Source organism: Moschus berezovskii, chromosome 5 (assembly GCF_049115385.1).
Source record: "Moschus berezovskii isolate FMDL1 chromosome 5, NW_MosBer_1.0, whole genome shotgun sequence".
Classification (NCBI taxonomy): domain Eukaryota; kingdom Metazoa; phylum Chordata; class Mammalia; order Artiodactyla; family Moschidae; genus Moschus; species Moschus berezovskii.
Window position 1 is genome coordinate 112,487,479 of NC_142464.1, and position 12,191 is coordinate 112,499,669.

The following is a 12,191-nucleotide window of genomic DNA, read 5'->3' on the forward strand; positions in this document are numbered from 1 at the left end:
TTCGCATCATCATACTTCTCCTATTGGGAAGTGCTGGGGTGGCTGCAGGCATTTCGGGGATTTGGCTAAAGGGAAGCTGACTGGAGGATGACTTGCTATGCATCTCGTGGGCAATGTTTATACCCTCAGCCGATCTGTGTAGGTTGAGTTATCACTCCCTGAACGGCTCTGATGACTGCCAAGTGTGCCCTCCCCTACACCGTGCCAATCCAGGGGCACCTTGCCTGAGAATATGGGTAAAGGAGGAATGAGCTTTAAAAGGGAGTCCTTCCCATGGGGTGACCTGGATTTGCAGAACTTGAGTCACAAAACCATTTTGGAATCACCTCATCCAGGGCCTCTCAGGCTTCAGCAGACAATGGAATCCCCCGAGGCACTTAAAATACCGATTCCTGGGCCCTGCTATTCTGAGGCTCCACTTCAGGTGGAGCAGAGGAACTGAGCATCTGCAGTTTTATATGCTTCCCCATGTGCTTGTGAGGGGCACTGAGGTTTGGGAAGAACTGGCAGAGTCATCTTCTGGAAGATTTATACAATTTCTGGAAGATTTATTTGAATTTGGACAACTGCCTTTTATCCCCCAAATTAAATCACAGGAGAAACTGAAAAAAAGAGAAAAAGCAACCTAGTGTTCACTTATGAAAGAATGATAGAGGTTGTCCCAAATTTGACAAGAATCCTAAAAATGTCCATGACTACTAGTGGTGAATTATGAAGCCGAAAGAAAATTTCCTAATTAACACTTTTTTAAAAAATCCATCCTCAAAGGAGTACTCTGAATTATCTTTTTTCTCTGTAGAAAAAAATATGGCAAAATTGTCTTATGGAGACACAATCCAGAAGGATGAAAAATCCAAAAAAAAAAAAACGTAGAGAAAGATATTATAAAGGTGAGTATTATAATTAAAAATTATTATAACTTACAGAGGGGAGGAAGGAGAGGGTGGGACAAATGGAGAATGTAACATGGAAACATATACACTAACATATGTAAAACAGATAGCTAATGGGAATTTGCTATATGACTCAGGGAACTCAAACTAGGGCTCTGTAAGAACCTAGAGGGTTGGGAAGTGGTGGGAGATGGGAAGGAGGTTCAAGAAAAAAGGAACATATGTATACCTATGGCTGATTCATGTTGATGTGTGGCAGAGAGCAACACGATATGTAAAGCAATTATCCTCAATTAAAAATAAATAAATTTATAAAAAAATATTATCTTATTTCCTTGACTTTATATTGCTTGTGATAGCTGACAACTTAAAACATTTAAACATTTGTTCTGATTTTTTAAATTACTCTAAACAAATGTTCACTTTTGTACCTAGTTTTGTTATATAATTTTAAAATTTTTCTTAAAGAGAACCTCCAAAATTGTGAAAGCTCCAGGTGCTATGAAACCTGGTCCACCACTGCTAGCTGCCTACTCAAAATCCTCTCCCCAATTCCTTACCAACAGAACCCTGATTTTGTTTCAGTCAACAATGAACCCTCCTTAATTTTTTTTTTTTTTAATTTTCAAGAAGCCAGGGGTGGCCATGTGACACTGACCTGGTGGTACATATAGACAATGGAATATTACTCAGCCATAAAAAGGAATGAAACTGGGGGCATTGTAGTGATGTGGATGACCTTAGAGTCTGTCCTATAGAGTGAAGCAAGTCAGAAAGAGAAGAACAAATATTGCATGTTATTGCATATATTTGGAATCCAGAAAAACGTACTGATGAACCTGTTTGCAGAACAGGAATAGGGGTGCAGACATAGAGAGTGGTGTGGACACAATGAGGAAGGACAGAGCAGGATAACTGACAGGGTAGCATTGACATTATTGGGCTTCCCTGTGGCTCAGAGGGTAAAGCGTCTGTCTGCAATGTGGGAGACCCGGGTTCAATCCCTGGGTCGGGAAGATCCCCTGGAGAAGGAAATGGCAACCCACTCCAGTATTCTTGCCTGGAGAATTCCACAGGCAGAGGAGCCTTGGCAGGCTACAGTTCATGGGGTTGCTGAGAGTTGGACACAACTGAGCAACTAACACACAAGTGTAAAATAGCTAGCTAGTGGGAAGTTACTATACAGTGCAAGGAGCTCAGCTCGATGCTCTGTGATAACCTAGAGGGGAAGGATTGGAGGGGTGGAAGGGAGGTCCAAGAGGGAGGGGATATATGTATACATAGAACTGATTCACTTTATTGTACAGCAGAAACTAATACAACACTGTAAAGCAATTATACTTCAATTAAAAATTAATTAAAAAAAAAAAGAATAGAAGTCTCTGAGAAGAGTTTCCAGGAAAGTGGTTAAAGGGAGCCAACTCAGCTGAGGGATGCTTTTTGCCCTTCCCTTTAGTCTTGACTGGAATAGTGTTGGGATCCTGGGGGAAGGGTGGCCATCTTGCCACCATGAAGATACTCTGAGGAAGAAAAGTATGTGTTGGGGATGAAGGAGTGAAAGAGGATAAAATCGGGGAGGTTTACCTTTGGGTTTCTTCCTGAGGGAGAAAAAAACACTTAGTTTGCTTAAGCCACTGTATATCAGCATTTTGATTACTCATAGTCAAACATAACCCCTAACTACATGTATCAACGTACCCCAAACTCAATGGCTTAAACAAGAGAAATTGATTGTTTTTCAGTTCTGGAAGCTAGAAGTCTGAGATCAAGGTGGCAGCATGGCCACGCACCCTCTGGAGGTGCCAGGGAAAGGCCTATTCCCGGGATCTTTCCTAGCTCTGGGGACTTGCTGTTAGTCTTTGGCATCCCTTGGCATGCTGATGCATCACCCCGTTGTCTGCCTTCTCGTTCACGTGGCGTTCTCCTTGTATGTGTCTCTGCATCTAAATCTCCTTTTACTAAGGACTCAGTCATACTGGATTAAGGACCACCCCACCTCAATACAACCTAATTTAAAAAAAATTATTATTTATTTATTTATGGCTGTGTTAGGTCTTCGTTGTTGTGCATGGGCTTTCTCTAGCTGCAGTGAGCAGGACAGAAAGTGAAAGTGAAGGTCGCTCAGTCGTGTCCGACTCTTTGTGACCCCATGGACTATACAGACCATGGAATTCTCCAGGACAAAATACTGGAGTGGGTAGCCATTCCCTTCTCCAGCAGATCTTCCTGACCCAGGAATTGAACTAGGGTCTCCTGCATTTCAGGCAGACTCTTTACCTGGTTCAGATGCACAGGCTTCTCATTGCAGTGGCTTCTCTTGCTGTGGAGCACAGGTTCTCGAGTGTGCAGGCTTCAGCAGTTGTGGCACATGGGCTCAACTGCCCCTTGGCATGTGGAATCTTCCTGGACCAGGGGATTGAACCTGTGTACCCTGAACTGTATTATGGATTCCCAAACCACTGGACAACCAGGAAAGTCCAGTACAACCTCATTTTAACTAATTAATCTGTATGACCTTATTTCTAAAAAAGGTCACATTTTGAGACACTGGGAGTTAGAACCTCAACATTTGGTTTTTTTGGAACTCAATTCAACTCGTAACACCAAGGCCCGTCCCCAGTGCCTCCATTCTCTGGTTGCCTCTTGACTATGCATTGAGTAAGTCTTGCCTGACCCTCTCTGATGCTCCTCTTCCCTTGTCATTGAAGCTACGCCCACGCACCTCTTTGATCTCTACTTGCCTTTTCAGTCTGAGATTCATAGACAGCCAGTGTATCTGTTAATGAGAGTCTTAGCTCTGTTCACAGATAATCCAGGTCTACTGGGAACATGGGAGGTCTGCACTTCCCACCCTGATTCAAGTCAGGCATGGCCGATGACTTGTTTTAGCCAACGAGGCATAAGGCGAAGTGATATGTCTCTTCCAAGTGGAAGCTTTAAAAGCTGGTAAAATTTGCCACCTTTCATTCAAAGTGGCAAAAATATTATGGGTACATGGTTTCAGCTTGGGGTCCTGACTGACTAGAGCCAGCAGATCGCCCTGCTGGTTCAGGTAGGATGTGAGCAAGAAACAAGATAGTGATATTTGGGTTAATCTGTTACTTGGGCTTCACATAGCTTATCCTGATGTGTACACTTCCACAAATCTGACAGTGGTCCTACAGGCCACCTTACCTGGTGAGATAGTCTCAGGATAAACAAATCTCTGGTTGTGTCTTCCAGACCATGGGTGGCCCCGGACAGCCATAGTTCCAGGTGATATACACCCCCTCCAAAATGGGTGTGAACCCCCTTAGGGCAAAATGGGTGTGAACCCCCTTAGGGCAGGGCCCCCCTGGGGCCCTTAGCTCTAGGTGGAGCCATCTGCCTGCAACAGCAGCCTCGACTCAGCCGGCGGCAGAGCTGCTAGCTTGGAGGAGCTCAGCAGCGGGACCCCGCTCCTCCCTGGCACAAGTCGCCGGGTCCATTGCGCAAACTCAGGCCACCTGGAAACTCTCCTCCTGGCGGCAGAACAGCTCCCGGCAACTGCCCCGGGCTGGGGCGGGGCAAGCGCCGGGCCCTTCCCTCTGACTGGCAGGAGGACGGGCCAACCGGAGGGGCGCCCCGGGTGAGGGGCGGGGCCGCGCTGCGAGCCTGGCGGCTGGTGGCTGAGCGAGCTGCAGCCGGGAGTGTGCGGCACGCGCCGGCCGGCTGCCCGGAGCACGGTCACCCGGCGTCGCTGCACCTCGCCCCTCGCCCAGCCGAGCCAGGCGCGCATCAGCCCGTCTTCCTCATTTGCTTCTTTCGATTTTTTTTTTTTTAATTTTTCATGAATCCTTCTTCCGTTCCGTTTTGTCCTTTTTAAGGCGGGGGCGGTGGCAGCGTAAGCTCGGGGCGGGGAGGGGGCGGCCGGAGGATGCGGTGCGGGGCTGCGCTCGCTACGCCCGCTGCTGCTGCTGCTGTTGCTGCCCGGCTCGGGCCTGAGCACCGAGCAGGTGGGTACAGGTGCGCCGGGGGGCGGGAGGCGCGCGCTGGCCAAAGGGAACCCGCGGACCCCGCGATCGATGGGGCTGGCACAGTGGCAAGGGAGGCAGTGACCGGTGCCGCCCCGCCCCACCGCCCACCTGCCTCTCCCCTCCTCCAGCCTTTCGCGCCCCCTTTAATACCGCTGCCACTTTCGCATCTCACCTCCGAGGTTCCCCACCCTTCCGTTCCCATCCCCCACTCCCTTCCAAATCCCCCTGCGGCGTATCCCGTCCGGAGGACTCTGCGTCGCCTCCCTACAGACGCTTCCCCCGTCTCTCTTCCTCACGCCACCCCAGTTTCCACTCCTCTCCCCATTCCGCCCCCAATCTGTGGAGGGGGATGGGGGCCCACCGGCTGCCTCCCGGGAGTGGCGCGGGGGATGGGGGGCGTGGTCGGCCGGTTCCCTGGATGTCCCACCCACTGAGTAGGTCTGGGTCCCCCGGATCTCAGCCGGGCGAGATGGCCCAGAGGATGGAGCCCCGGGGCCGCGCCTTGGAGGCTGGGGGCCGGGAGGGCGAGGCCGCCCTACCCCACGCACTGCACACCCCCACGCTGCTCCGCCCACGTGGGCGCCGGGGAGGAGGCTAGAGAAGCGCGAAGAAAGGCTGGTACCCACCCTCCCGCCTGGCCGGCGCGTCCTGGGCGCACTCGGCCTCCGGAGATGGCGCACTGGGATTGGCTCCCGCGGGGCCCGGCACCTTGCCGGATGCCCTGCGTTCAGGCCAGCGGCCTCTCGGGCCTGCCGCTCCTTCGCCACCCGGCCCCTTCGCTCCATCGCTCCATCACTCCACCCTCCTGGCTTCAGGCTCCTGAGGATCCGGTCTTGTCATCCCTGATAGAGGCTGCTTCCCACGCTGGAGCCTTTTCCCTAAAAGCAGCCACCACCCACCCTCCACCCCCACCTCCCGCGTACACACCAGCAGCACCACCCCTCCCCACACACTCTGGTCTGCCCTTCTCCGGACGTCTGGGGCGGCCTGGGCTCTGCGCCAGCCTCTGCCCAGCTCTGTAAGCACCAGAGATACTGTATCTAACCCTGGTCCTCCTCCGCCAGCCCCACCCCTTCCTTGCACACTCACAGGCACACTGTCCTTGGCCTTTGCTTGTGCTGTTCCCTCTCCGGGAACATCCCTCCTTCAACTGGACAGCTCCTTCTAGAACAAGGCAGGGAGAGCACGGCGGTCCGCCCTCCCCCCGACCCACCCACCCCCGCCACCCGCCTGAGTGTCCCTGTATGACAGAGCTGGACACACTGCTGTCCATCCGATAGCCTCCGCCTCCCTGATCAATCTAAGAGGTCCTGGGGTGGGGTGCAGGCAGCCTCAGCCCCTCACAGGGGGAGTCACCCAGAGTAAATATTAGGCCTAAGGGTGTCCCGCCTCCCATCTCAGGGTGACCCACTGGTGGGGGCTGAGGCTATAGGAGGGGCTGGCTTCTTCTCCAGGGCCTTGGGCAGGTGGGTGGCTCTCTCATGAACTGGAATGGATGAGGAGGAGGGGCAGGTTTGGAGATGGGATGGGGTGGTTAGGAGCCCCTCTCCCCCTTCCTGCCCCTAGGATGCTTGTCCAGCAGGACATTTGTTAGCTGCTCTGAGCAATCTCTTTGTTTCCTACAACTCTATGGAGGCTAATGGATGATTGCAAAGCTTTTGTTGTTGAGACTCCTGCATGTGGTTTGTAATGCTAAACATCCCTGTTCAGAGTCTGGGGTGGAGTTCAAGCTAAACATCCCTGTTCAGAGTTCAAGTCTTGCCTTGAGTCTTGTCCTAGCAAGAAGCCCCTCTAAAGGGTCAGAATGTGGGTCCAGTGAATGAATTCATTGCCATTTTTCCTCCTTCACAAAGCACCTACTGCTCCCCCTGCCTCCATGGCCTCCTCACGAGTTTTTCCCATCCTGGCTTCCCTGGCCCACCTCTTCCTCTCCCTGCCACACTGTCTGAGGCAGACACGCCACCCCTGTGTCTCCAGATGTGTCTTCACATTTAGGGTTTCTCCACAGGCTGTGTTTTCTCCCAAAAAGCTTCCCCTCCTTTGTGTGTCTGGAGAACTCCTATTCATACGACAAGGCCCAGCTCTCGTGGTGGGAGATTCTGTGGTGGAGAGTCTTGTGGTATTCCTTGATTCTGCTCAAACAGATTGTGTGGTTCTCTTATCTCTCACTTCTCTGCTGGCTCAGATGGTGAAAGAATCCGCCTGCAGTGCAGGAGACTTGGGTTTGATCCCTGGGTTGGGAAGATCCCCTGGAGAAGCGAATGGCAACCCGCTCCAGTATTCTTGCCTGGAGAACTTCATGGACAGAGAAGCATGGCTGGCTACAGTCCATGGGGTTGTAAAGAGCTGGACACCACTGAGCGACTAACACACACTTACCTCTTGCAGAAACTTATATCCGTACATTGTATAATATTTGTGTCATTTTTCCTTAAGAAGACCTTGCCCGCCAGAGATGAGAGGCCCAGTGAGATCTGAGAGGCAGCCCCTGTTTGGTGGGGCTCTGTCTTCCTGGGCAGGCACCTGTAACTGTCAGCGCTATAAGAGAGACACGTGCAGAGGGAGAGAGCATGACAGCTCCCTTCCCCCGACCTGAAGGCTTCACGAGGAGGAGGCAGGACAGAGCCCTTTTTCTTTTCTTTTTTAATTTATTTTTGGCTGTGCTGGGTCTTCATTGCTGTGAGGGCTTTTCTCGAGTTGAAGAGAGTGGGGACTACTCTCGAGCTGCGGTGCATGGGCTTCTCATTGTAGTGGCTTTGCTTGTTCTGGAACACAGACTCTAGGGTGCTTGGGTTTCAGTAGTTGCTGCACGGAGGCTCAGTAGTTGCGGTTCCTTCCTGGGCTCAAGAGCACAGGCTCAATAGTTGTAGCACCTGGGCCTAGCTGTTCCACAGCATGTGGAATCTTCCTGGGCCAGGGATTGAACCCATGTCTCCTGTGTTGGCAGGTGGATTCTTTACCACTGAGCCACCAGGGAGGACCCCGGAGCCCGATTTCTTAGTGCACAGAGCACGTTGAGGCTGGGAGATGAGTGGTAGAAGGAACAGTTTCTGAGGAAGGCATCAACCAGCAGCAGTTGCCCCTGCGTGCTGTGGTTTGTTTATCTCCCTAAGTGTTAAAGGACCCGCTTGCCAATGCAGGAGACGTAAGAGGCTGGGATGTATCCTGGTTCTTCTCTCTCTGCCTCCTTCCGCACTGTGGTTGGACCAACCTTCAGGGCTCCTGAAGCTGTGCTCACCGGTGTCCTGTTCTTGACAGCTGTGTGATCTTGGGCAGAAGATTAACCTCTCTGAGCCTCTGTTTCCTATACAAATAAGGGCAGTGGTCCGTCTTTGGCTGAATTGGTGTGGGAATCCGAAGTGTGGCCTCTGGGCATCCGAGGCACTTAAATAAGTGGTGATGATGATGATTCAATGGACACGAACTTGGGCAAACTCTGGGAGATGGTGAGAGACAGGGAGGCCTGGCATGCTACAGTCCATGCGGTCCCAAAGAGTTGGACACGACTTAGCGACTGAAGAGCAACAACATGACGATGAAGGAGTGTGTGATACGTGATTTGGAAAAATAAACCCTTTAGCTTTGTCACAGAGTAGATGCCCTGGTTAGAGGCCCTCGCCTTCTTTGTCCTTCCCAAGCTAACATCATCAGGCCAATAAGCTAAATATTCAATAAGCAAGGATGAAAGATGAGGGGGATGGGTGCCATGTTGACTAATTCCAACTGTGCAGACTTGTGTGAGAAGGTGCTGAGAACGGTGCAGGAATCTTGAACTCAGAGTCCACTGGCCCCAGAGCAGATCCTCTGATGCCTCTTTTGTCTGGACTTTTTCTGGCTCACTGCTGGAGTGCAGCGGTTATAGTCATCTCCACCCAATTCTTAGGAAAACTCTTTTTTTTAAAAAAATTATTGAAATACAGTTGATTTACATTGTTGTTAGTTTCCAGTGTGCAGCAACATGATTCAGTTATATATATATTTCAGATTCTTTTCCATTATAGGTTATTACAAGGTATTGAGCCTAGTTCTCTGTGCTGTGTAGTAGGTCCTTGCTGGTTGGTTCCCTGTTTTAGGGAAAACCCTCAATGAAAATAATGGTCGTAGGCTGCGGCTACCAGCTAGGTGAGGTGGGCTGTGAAGGAACAGGGCTGGGTTAGAGGACCTGCACCGAGGAACCAGCTCAGACCCTACTGGCTGTGTGACCTTGGGCAAGTCACTTAACCTCTCTGTGCCCAGTTCCTTCCTCGTGATGTTCACTGAAGGAAAACAGCTCTCTGTGGTTGCTTAAACTCCCACTCTTGCCATTATCTTAATTTAAACTGCCCAGCAGCAGGCAGGGTAAGGATTGCATGAACCCCTTTGTTAGGGGCTGTGTCTGGAGATGGAGCTGGAAGAACTAAGCAGTGGTGGAGGCGGGGGATAGTCTCCCTCCAGAGCTTAGGTGATGCTCCATGAAGCACTCCGATTCCTGTAACAGAAAGACAACTTTCCTACAGGACTGGTGTGAGAAATCATTCAGAAGAGCCTTCTTAGTGCTTTTAATAGAAACACGTTACCTTAAAGCCAGTAGTAGCTGTTGGGGTTGCTGTAGCCTGAGGCTCAGAAAAAGGCCTGCAGGCTGGCCACCAGAGGGACCTTGGCTTGTCACTCTAGCCCTAAATGCCTTCAGAAAATGTTTTCTTTGCTTATGCCATTTCCAAAGCCAGAGGGACAGCCCAGGCACCGTTGGTCAGCAGTGAGGGGCAAGGACCAGGAAGGAGGTCCTGGGGTCCTCATGGTGTGAAGGACAGCGGTCAGGAGCCTCACCTGTAGGGATTAGCAAGGGGCAGTAGTGCTTGCAGGGAATGGCCCAGGAGGTCTTAATTACCAGGACGTACCCAGCAGTGGGGCTTCCCAGGTGGCGCCAGTGGTAAAGAACCTGCCTGCCAATGCAGGAGACATAAGAGAGGTGGGTTGGATCCCTGGATTGGGAAGATCCCCTGGAGGAAGGCGTGGCAACCACCTCCAGTATTCTTGTCTGGAGGATCTCATGGACAGAGGAGCCTGACTGGCTACGGTCCATAGAGTTGCAGAGAGTCAGACATGACTGACACCATTTAGCTTGTGTGGGGCAGCAGAGCGAGGGCACTGGGGTTCTCAGAGTGAGGGAGGAGCCAGCTCCCCAGTGGGGAGGGGGCCTCTTCTCTTGTCTTTGGTGATAGTATTTATTTTCAGAACCACAAGGAATACCGTTCCTCTCACTGATGTCGACGGAGATGAATTGAGAAAAATGCTGTTTTCCTTAATGGAAGCATCTCTTGCTGCTGCTGCTGCTAAGTCACTTCAGTCGTGTCCGACTCTGTGCGACCCCATAGACGGAAGCCCACCAGGCTCCCCCGTCCCTGGGATTCTCCAGGCAAGAACACTGGAGTGGGTTGCCATTTCCTTCTCCAATGTGTGAAAGTGAAAAGTGAAAGTGAAGTCGCTCAGTCATGTCTGACCCTCAGCAACCCCACAGGCTGCAGCCTACCAGGCTCCTCCATCCATGGGATTTTCTAGGCAATAGTACTGGAGTGGCTTGCCATTGCCTTTTCCGAAGCATCTCCTGAGTACATACCAAATGCCAGACTATCCACAAGCTACAGCTCATCTACCCGGTGCTTGATGTTGTACATAAAGTTTTATTGGCACCCAGTCATGCCCATTTGTGTACCTGCCATCTATGACTGCTTCTTCCCTGTACTGGCAGAGTTGGGCAGTTGGCGCAGACATCTGTCAAGTCAGAAACATTTACTACCTGGCCCTTTGCAGAAATTTGCTGCCCCCTGGTCTGTGCTGTCTCCCTGGTTTGAGTTCATCCAGTCCTGGACACAACTCCAGGGGCTTCCCTGATAGCTCAGTTGGTAAAGAATCCACCTGCAATGGGGGAGACCCCGGTTCAATTCCTGGGTTGGGAAGATCTGCTGGAGAAGGCATAGGCTACCCACTCCAGTATTCTTAGGCTTCCCTTGTAGCTCAGCTAGTAAAGAATCTGCCTGCAGTATGGGACACCTGGGTTCGATCCCTGGGTTGCAAAGAGCCCCTGGAGAAGGGAAAGTCTACCCACTCCAGTGTTCTGGCCTGGAGAATTCCATGGACTGTATAGTCCATGGGGTCACAGAGTCGGACACGACTGAGTGATTTTCACTTGGACACAACCCCAGAGGAAGATGCTTTCATTTCTCATGTTATCGATGGGCAGATAGAGGCTCTGAAGCCTACCTAGGGTCACAAAACTGGCAGCCCATGTTATTTTTCTTTTTTGAGGAGGGAAAGAATTTATATTTTTTGTTAGCTTCTAATTGAATCTTATACACGTTTAGAGAATGTGGTTCCGTATGATACCTTTTGTTAAAAATTTCAATCCCACAATTTCTTAATGTCCTGGTACCTGATGACTTCTTAAAATATCTTTGTTTTAAATATATACATGTAGTTCAGTGGCATTGAGTACTTCACAGTGTTGTGTAACCACCATCAGCATCCATCTTCAGCACTTTTCCGTCTTCCCAAACTGGCAGGTCACGTTCTTAACCATGACCCCATCCTGCCTTGTGGATGTTTTGTAGAAAAAAGCAAGTATCAGCAGCATTATAATTTAGCACAGGAGGCTTTGATTGAAGCCTTGGGATTGAATGCTGGTTCTGCAATATACTGACCGTGGATGATCGTCTGTACCCTTTGAACCCTCTGGAGCTCAGTGGCCTCATTTGTGAAATGGGCATAGCCCTAGTCCCTGTCCCTGCAGACCACGTGGGTGCAAGATGAATAAAGAACAGAGGTGAAGGCCCAGCCTCATGCCCTGGATAGTATCTATAATGCTGTCCCTGGAACAGCCACACCTGAAACAGGTGTGAGGTCAGTCTGTCCTCTCTGTGTGGCTCGTGGTGTCCTCTTTATCCTTTCCAGATCCTGGAATCATCCACAGGACTCATCATGTATCCTAAAGCCCCCAACTAGACTTCAGGGGACCCATGTGCCGTGTGGATGCAGGTTTCCTGCTGTCCTTTCTCCTCTGTGGCCCAGACTTGGCTGAAGGGCCACTCTAGGGAATGAAAGGAGGTTCTGTTGCGTCCATCCTGGGGCTGCCAAGGGCCGCCCATCGTGGCAGTAATGCCCTTGTGTGTGCCAGGTCAGGGGATGCGCTGGCTCGGCCTGCTGTCCCCTGAGCCTCCAGCTCGGCTGTATTTTGATACAGGAGCCCTGGACTGGCCCCTGGTCCCCTCCTCAGGCCTGGGGGGAGTGGGACACACCACCGAGGAGTGTCCTGCTGCCCTTGTGGGAC

At 51.2% G+C, this 12,191-nt stretch overlaps 1 protein-coding gene across 3 annotated transcripts in view; it reads left to right on the forward strand.

Annotated features, from left to right (window-relative positions):
• Positions 1–4,545: 4,545 nt before the first annotated feature.
• JAKMIP1 (janus kinase and microtubule interacting protein 1) overlaps positions 4,546–12,191 on the forward strand; it is a 133,111-nt gene continuing 125,465 nt past the window's right edge. For all 3 annotated transcript variants that reach the window (XM_088836106.1, XM_088836108.1, XM_088836109.1), the window contains exon 1: positions 4,546–4,867. The gene's annotated coding sequence lies outside the window, so the exon portion shown is untranslated. The remainder of the gene's footprint in view (positions 4,868–12,191) is intronic.